This window comes from Ammodytes marinus (genome assembly GCF_949987685.1).
Source record: "Ammodytes marinus genome assembly, chromosome: 5".
Classification (NCBI taxonomy): domain Eukaryota; kingdom Metazoa; phylum Chordata; class Actinopteri; order Uranoscopiformes; family Ammodytidae; genus Ammodytes; species Ammodytes marinus.
The window spans coordinates 28,952,584-28,961,165 of NC_137234.1; positions in this window are offsets into that span (position 1 = coordinate 28,952,584).

Consider the following 8,582-nt stretch of genomic DNA (forward strand, 5'->3'; position numbering starts at 1 on the left):
CATTTTCTTTCAGATCAAGTTTCAGATGTATCAATTTTAAGCTAGTTATCCAAGTGAGTAATCTACTTACATCATTTTGGTTTAGTAAGTGGATGCAGTGGATGGATTCAAGAAAAGTCTGCTCTGTGATTTCTCCCCAAAAAACTGCAGGGACAAAGCACAAACAATATCAGTCCTATTAGCAATGAATGAACAACAGTAAGTTAAAAAAAAAGAAGCTGCCCAAATAGTAAATGCCTTACCTGCTGCTACTGGAGCAACACAGAGCCTCTATGCAATGGCTTGGTGTTCCTCAAAAGCTTCTTTTAAAGGATTCTCAAGGCTGTGTTAATTGATGTTAATTAGGAGCAGCTGGTTGCAATGCAACCTGAGGTGTGTTCAACGTGTTAAACGTTTTGCAATGTTTTCACTGGTTGAACAGGCATTTCAACCCCAACAACTTAAATATGTGGGCTCATATTTGGCAAATGGCTTGGACATGTCATTAATGAAACATGGTAATGATAATTTAGAGACACAGAAGGTTTGTATTCTTAGCCTGGAAATCCAGACCTGCCATGATCTAGATGTGGGTCTGGATTTCCAGGCTATTGTATTCTATTTCTTTCAGAATTTTTTGAATGAATATGCTAATTTGTCAATGTCTTACCAATCATGCGTTTAGTTGCACGTTTAAAAGAATGTATCTAGATGTTGGATAAAGCTGAGTTAAAATCTTTATTTAATTTGATCAATTAGAGTCTGAAGTTTTTACAGAACAGATTTTGGATACAGCCTTTTTTCATTTTATAAATCAAAAAATACTATGGAGGCATACAGGTCTTAGAAATGCACATTTTCTGCAAGCTTTTAAGAACAAAATGTAGCCTATCATAAATAAGACAATTAACAACATGTAAATGAATCATTTTGTAATAACCTTTATAATAGTGATAAGAAGGATAATGGAGAGATTATTTGATGTTAGTACTTTAGAAGTTGAGATTTTTGGTTCATAGTATTAACAAACTAAATAAATGTTGAGATAATGGCAGTTGAACAATGTTGTATAGGAGAAATATACAGACACCTCAATGAACATGTTGGACCTTTTATTTATGAAAGAAGACATATTATGGAGGCAAGATAGCCAAATATCTAAAATTGATCACTGATGGAAAAAAATGTGTTTGCCTGCCTGTCTCACCATAATTCATTTACACTTAGACCTGTGTGTTGTTGAACAAAGTACATTTAACAGGAACGGTTTGGAAAAGTATGGCTGAAGTAGGCTTTAAAGACTAAGGGCTATTCTCAAATTGGAATAGTTAGTGAGCGTATATGATACAGGTTGTTTAAAACTGTTGTAGCAGTGTTGTAGTTATGTCTGTAGTTTGGGATGCTCAGTTATATGATTATTATTTTTCAATTAGCAAAAATGCAGCGTTGACCGACAAATGCAAATCTGTCTCTATGACATATTTTACTCATGGTTATACTGCTAAAGTTATCATTTAGAATTTAGAATTTGCAAAATGACTGTGCTGGCATTTCCCCCGTCAGGGGCGGACTCAGACTGTTTGAAGGGCAGGGGCGAAAAATAAAAAGGGCACATTCTGGACAACAGCGGACACAGTGGCTTTTCTTACTTGATGGTGTTTTGTTCCCCCAACGGAGCCTTAAAGGCAGCGCTGCCTGGAAGGTCCTATATCCCCTAACCTTAGCAAGCACTGCCTTGAAGGTCCCATTCGGGGCACTTGTTACATCTCCATGCATGTAGCACTAAAAAAAAATTGTTGGGCTCATACAATTAAACGGGGGGTCTGTGGGTCCCCCCCCCCCCCCAGAAAAAAACTTGCTTAAAGACACTGTTTCCCGTTATTCTAGCGACTTTATAAACACCAGAATGAGTTGTTCACAGGGCCGCTGCTAAGCTTTTGGGTGCCCTAAGCTTAAATTGTCAGTGTTTTTTTTTTACCATTTTAAAGTAAAATGCATCAATCTGGTGCACTTTGAAAGGGAATTTTAGAGGCTATATCAACTCCTGAGATGCAGAAGGAACATTATTTTTCAGATTTTTCTTAAACAGGCAGCACTCCTTAGGCCCTGTTCTCACGGCAACACGAAACGGTGCAAACGCGGAAAAATTCCCGCGGTTGCACTATATCATGTACATGAAAACAGCAAACGCAGGCATGAAACCGCAAGTTTTTGAGATCACGTCCCAGGGAGGATTTTTTGGAAAACACAACGGTTTTGGTTTTGTGTGAACACCGAAACCAGTTCCCCTGGTAATGCTGATGTCACGGCTCCACTTCACGTATGCATAGTCTATAACATTTGCTGTCAATACCCACACGCGAGTTATAAAGTTAGAAGACAACATAACGTGCAGGGCTTACATAGGCCTATAACACTCGCCAATTTAGTCTGTAGTCTATTAGTAAGTTATTGATACCATGCACCCTCCACTTTGTCTGGGGAAAGATTCGTGCTCTGCCGCTTTTTCTAGCAAAATAAACTTGTGTACACGGCTCTCTCTACATTAAAAAACACTATCCATAGTTCAGCGCGCAGCGGTTAAGTTACTGTTCAACAAAAGGAGCATTAAGGCTACGGCTTCACAGTAAAAGCATTTCACTGGCTAAACATTAACAGCATTTCACCGGACAAACGTGAGTTGACTTTTATTTTGAAGTACGCCCAACAGGAAAAGTAGCCGCTCACAAAGCCCCTTCACTATCAGCATGTCTTCTGTTTTCAATGCGGTGAAATAAGAAGACAGAAAGCTTGTCATTTACAATACTTGTAACCCCAAGCTTACATCAACCGCTTTATGAACGTTAGTGGCATTAATTTTCGGTTTCAGTAAGGTTTTATGCATCAAATTGTACCGGAAAAGCTATCTACTACTACCTTGTACCGCCAACTGCTGGCCTGGCATGCTTACTACATCGATTTCGTCCCGTTTCCTCTGAAAACATGTGCACGGGTGATGATGTCAGATAAATTGTGTCTGAACGGGGTTTTTAAAAAAAACAAAAACGGGAAAACTGTCACGTTTTCACCGTGAGAACAGGGCCTTACTCTGCAACTGTAAAAACAGTACAGTAGATTGGCCTGCAGATCCATGTTCTATGATGGAGGGGCCCATTTCAACAGATAAAGGGTGGATAGCTACTTTTTATGAACAATTTAGAATTCACACATGGAAAGCTTATTTGTGTATGTGTGAGGGGGCCTTCAAGGCCCCTCATGGAGCCCCTTACACAGAGCTAGTAATGCTGTTGTTTTTAACTTGCCTTTGTATTTCTCCCCTACTAGTTGAGGGGCCCATGATGATTTCTATCTTGTTACATTCTGATGAGTATACTTATATTTAGGCTATTCCTTTTTGGACCCTGTTATTGACCCTGTTATTGACATCAGTGACAGAGCTCTTTGACTATGCAACATGAAAAGTTACAATCAGTATCTCTGGCTAAGGGCCCCCCTGAGCCCTTGGGCCCCTGGGCCTGTGCCTGGTATGCCTGTGCAGTAATCCACCCCTGGATAGGTTGCACAATTAAGACAAAACAACAATGGGCCTGTTCATAACTAATTTATATATTTTTTGTAATGTAATGATCATCATGAAGTTTTTTTAAATACCTCAATGTTGGGGGGCCCCCGGATCATATATTTTTCCTTTTTCATAAAAAAAAATATATATATATATAAATTTCTTTTTCTGAGGGGCCCCCCAGGAACTTGGTGCCCTACGCACTCTGCGTACCCTGCGTATAGGGAGCGGCGGCCCTGGTTGTTCACATCATTGTGCACTTTCACATTTTAGCCAAAGAAAGGAGGATGCCTTGCTGCTTTCATCTTTACTAACATTTAAAGCTACAGTTGAGAGTTTCAGCCGTTGGGATCCCAACGCTCTACCTGCTGTAGTTCCTCCCTCCGTACGACAGCTATGCGCGTTCATGTGAATTCAGTTACATTGACAGGAGACAAACACCATGTCCGATTCCGAGGTGATTAAACATTAGTAATGATAACTACAAACGTAGCCTACATATTGAGCATCTACATTTTAATCACAGACAGACCACGTATGTTAGCTTAAAATCAGTGTGCTGGTAGGCCTAACAAAAGTAGCTGTAACAGCCAGGCAAGATAGCAAACTAATTGTAACAGAGCGGAGAGGTGTGTGTGTATCTCCTATGCTCCGCTCTGACCGCAGCTGGGAGGGGCTGCTGCGCGAGGAGCGGGCTCCCGCTGCTCGTTGAGAAGAGGTGATACTTGCTTTGGCGAAAAAAGTCACCAATAACACCAGAAAAAAAAGCTAGATTTGTCGCTTGTCGCTGTTTTGAAAAAAAAAAGTCGCCAGGGGGGCTGAAAAGTCACTAAATATAGCGACAAAATCGCTTTGAGTTGGCAACACTGAGATAAATAAATGGGGGCAGAGGAAGGGGACGAGGTCGCGGTCGGAGAGGTCTTGATGTGATAGGGCAAGAAGACATGGCCGGTGTACTTTTTTTCGAGCTCTCTCCGTCTCCCTTTCAGCAGTTAACTTTTCAACATTCGTCTTTCCTCGTTTTTTTGCTGTCTTAGCGGTGTTAGTTGTTGGTATCCTGGGAATGGTAAATTGAGGGTTTGTTTGTGAAGACATTGCTACTCGCTGTCCGCCGTAGTAGCCTAGTACCAAACAGTAGGCTAGTGTCAGATTGCTAGGGTCGTGAACGCTCACGCAACTGACGCATCAACGTCGTTGCCAAGGTCCCAAAGCCAATAAGAATGGAGAATCTGACCTCGCTCTGATTGGTCAAAATTAACATGAGCGGTGGCAATTTTGGGGGGCAGCACACAGAGGCAGGGGGGAGCAAAATGATAAAAATATATTTTCAGACCACTTCACCTACATATAGCTGAATGGCTATTATGACAGTTTTGCCAAATATTACAGTAGAAAAACTCTCAACTGAAGCTTTAACCACCCAGCTGTGATGCCTGAACCTAATTGCCAATTTCAGGAACATAATGACCCCATTCCATCTTGTCTAAAATGTGCTAGGTTAGCAGGGTATTCAAATGCAACTGCCACACTGCCAGTGGTGTAGACTGTTTTCCAAAAGCCAGAACAGCAGGGGCAATGGTCAGGGAGCCAAAAGGTCAATAAAATGAGTTGAACCTGACATGGTCTGCCATACTTGGTGCTTATTTCTGTTAACTTCTTTGACCCTAAGAACCAATATTTGGAGGGTCTGCTTGGCTGGAAACATTGCTGAAAAGAAATTGTGGCTATTAAAGTGTATGTACCCTTTTTTGATCCTCAGTGAGTTGGGTACGCTTTCAATTAATGCATTCCAGATGCACAGAATGTGGTGACAACATCCAATGAAGAAATAACTCTTAACACATTCCTACATGATTTTGGCTCAATTTAATGCAAAAAAAGTGTTCTCGCTTTTTCTTAACATTTTCATCTTTACTTCATTGGGAATCAACTATTCCCCCAAATGATGACATCAGGCAATATGCCATTCTTTTCACCAAACAGTATTGTCATGCCACAGAAAAAATAAACATCTCACTAAATTTGATTTGATTTTTAATAAACAGATTTAGCATTAGCATGCTCACAAATAGCCAGATGTCTTCTACATCCGTCTGTCACAACCTTCGTATGAAAACATCTAACCAGGGATGCAATGGATATGCAAGACGAAAGATCAAGGATGAGGTTTTTCTGACATTTTGACCTGGGCTTAGCTGACAACTGCACATTCTTTTAACATTTCGGGTTAGGAGTTATTAGGGGACGATATCAACGAGGCTGTTATCCCTCTATCTGTTCGCTGATTGGGCAGCCGGCAAAACGTCAGTGCATTACGTTCAACATGCTCTCGTTCACTTGCCCTCGGCACTTGCCCGCGCGCCATTATAAGTGTCGTTCCAATTGTCTGGAAACTGAAGTGAACTTGGTGAGATAGACCCTCGGAGGGCTGAGTGATCGAGTGAACATAGATGGTCACTCCGAGTCGGATATCACCCATAGTGCATTGGAGTTCGTCTTCTTCTTCCTCTCCCTTTATTTTCCGGCAGACCGTATGCCTTTAGGGACATCGCGGCCACCCACAGGACAAATATATATATAAATATATTCCAAAACGCCTCAATTAGCCTATCCTATTTCCATAGGAACAATCCAGTGAATGTATTGCAGTTTACACATTGCTGCTATAACACCGATGGCTGCCAATTATAGGACTATTTAAAACAGACATTTTTGGTTGAAGCTAACAGAAACTAAGAAAATACGTCAGAGCAAACAATTTACAAGTGTAAGTAACAATATCTTGATAATCTGAGTTACCATCTCGAAAGTCAATGTTTGTTATGCTATGGAAATGGCTTAATGCAATATAGGCTACTGTAGAAGAATGTTATAATTCTGTATTATTTCCATTCAGAACTACCTATGTAACTGACGATCCATTGTGACTACAAGCGCAAGTGGGTTCCATTTAAATCCCCCGCTCCTCCCCCGCCCACTCTCCCTCCGTGCGACGTATGCTGGTATGTCATACCAAGGGCTGAGGGTAAGCGAACGAGGGGAAGTGGAACTATAGTAGTAATGAAATGCAGTGTCAACTAGCAGGTCTTCTCACTTATCACATAGTGCTTGGGTATTCAAATAAGTTGTGTTCATTCAAGCTTCTGCTGTTAATCTTTCGGCCTTTACTCAGAAAAACGGCGTTGGTAGCTGGTTGATGGAAGAAGACACAGTTTGAGGCAGATGAGGAGGTCCCAGGAACAATTCTTTTATTTTAACAACAAAACTCATCCTGCAGTCAAAACGAAGCCAATAAAAAGTTAAAGTGTGTGTAGCCAAAAACGAATACAGGTACATGCATAAAAGAAAAAGCTATGAAGAGTTCCTGTAAACTAAAAGACCTATGAAGAGTTCCTGTAAGCTAAAAGACCTATGAAGAGTTCCTGTAAACTAAAAGACCTATGAAGAGTTCCTGTAAACTAAAAGACCTATGAAGAGTTCCTGTAAACTAAAAGACCTATGAAGAGTTCCTGTAAACTAAAAGACCTATGAAGAGTTCCTGTAAACTAAAAGACCTATGAAGAGTTCCTGTAAACTAAAAGACCTATGAAGAGTTCCTGTAAACTAAAAGACCTATGAAGAGTTCCTGTAAACTAAAAGACCTATGAAGAGTTCCTGTAAGGTAAAAGACCTATGAAGAGTTCCTGTAAACTAAAAGACCTATGAAGAGTTCCTGTAAGCTAAAAGACCTATGAAGAGTTCCTGTAAGGTAAAAGACCTATGAAGAGTTCCTGTAAACTAAAAGACCTATGAAGAGTTCCTGTAAACTAAAAGACCTATGAAGTGTTCCTGTAAACTAAAAGACCTATGAAGAGTTCCTGTAAGCTAAAAGACCTATGAAGAGTTCCTGTAAGCTAAAAGACCTATGAAGAGTTCCTGTAAACTAAAAGACCTATGAAGAGTTCCTGTAAACTAAAAGACCTATGAAGAGTTCCTGTAAACTAAAAGACCTATGAAGAGTTCCTGTAAGCTAAAAGACCTATGAAGAGTTCCTGTAAACTAAAAGACCTATGAAGAGTTCCTGTAAACTAAAAGACCTATGAAGAGTTCCTGTAAGCTAAAAGACCTATGAAGAGTTCCTGTAAGCTAAAAGACCTATGAAGAGTTCCTGTAAACTAAAAGACCTATGAAGAGTTCCTGTAAACTAAAAGACCTATGAAGAGTTCCTGTAAGCTAAAAGACCTATGAAGAGTTCCTGTAAACTAAAAGACTGATTGGTCCTTAGGTCAGTAAGCTCCACCTCTCCTAACTCCTGATGGGTGGACCCTAACTTACTCCGACCTACACTGTTCAGAGGACATCTGTGTTAATCAATCCCTAGAGGCGATATCCCGTGGGAAGCCAAGAAGTCTGATTCAGTAACTTTAGGACAATCCCTTTAGCCAGGGGCCAATAAATTAGCTGTTAAATCTTAACCAAACTGTCCTAAATTGCCCTCACAAGACAGTCACCCTGGAGTCTCCTTTGTGTACAATTTGAATGATCTACAAAAGTTTTCCCTAAGGGCTTCCTCAACTAAGCAGTTCACATTCCTATCCTGCACACACATATACCCACGAGAGCTACTCCTGGCTCCCCTTATAGTTAATTATGTATGTAATTAAACAATCTCCTGATTATCAGTAATCTTAGAATGTGTCATAACGAAATACACTACACTTCCCCTTATTGGGAATCTACAATGTTTTTAAACGTAGGCCTAATTCTTGCACTGCCTGTTATAGCCTATAGGCTAAATGACGGGGGAAATGCCAGCACAGTCATTTAGCAAATTCTAAATTCTAAATGATAACATCAGCATTATAACCATGAGTAAAATATGTCATAGAGACAGACTTGCATTTGTCGGTCAACGCTGAATTTTTGCTAATTGAAAAATAATAATCATATAACTGAGCATCCCAAACTACAGACATAACTACAACACTGCTACAACAGTTTTAAACAACCTGTATCATATACGCTCACTAACTATTCCAATTTGAGAATAGCCCTTAGTCTT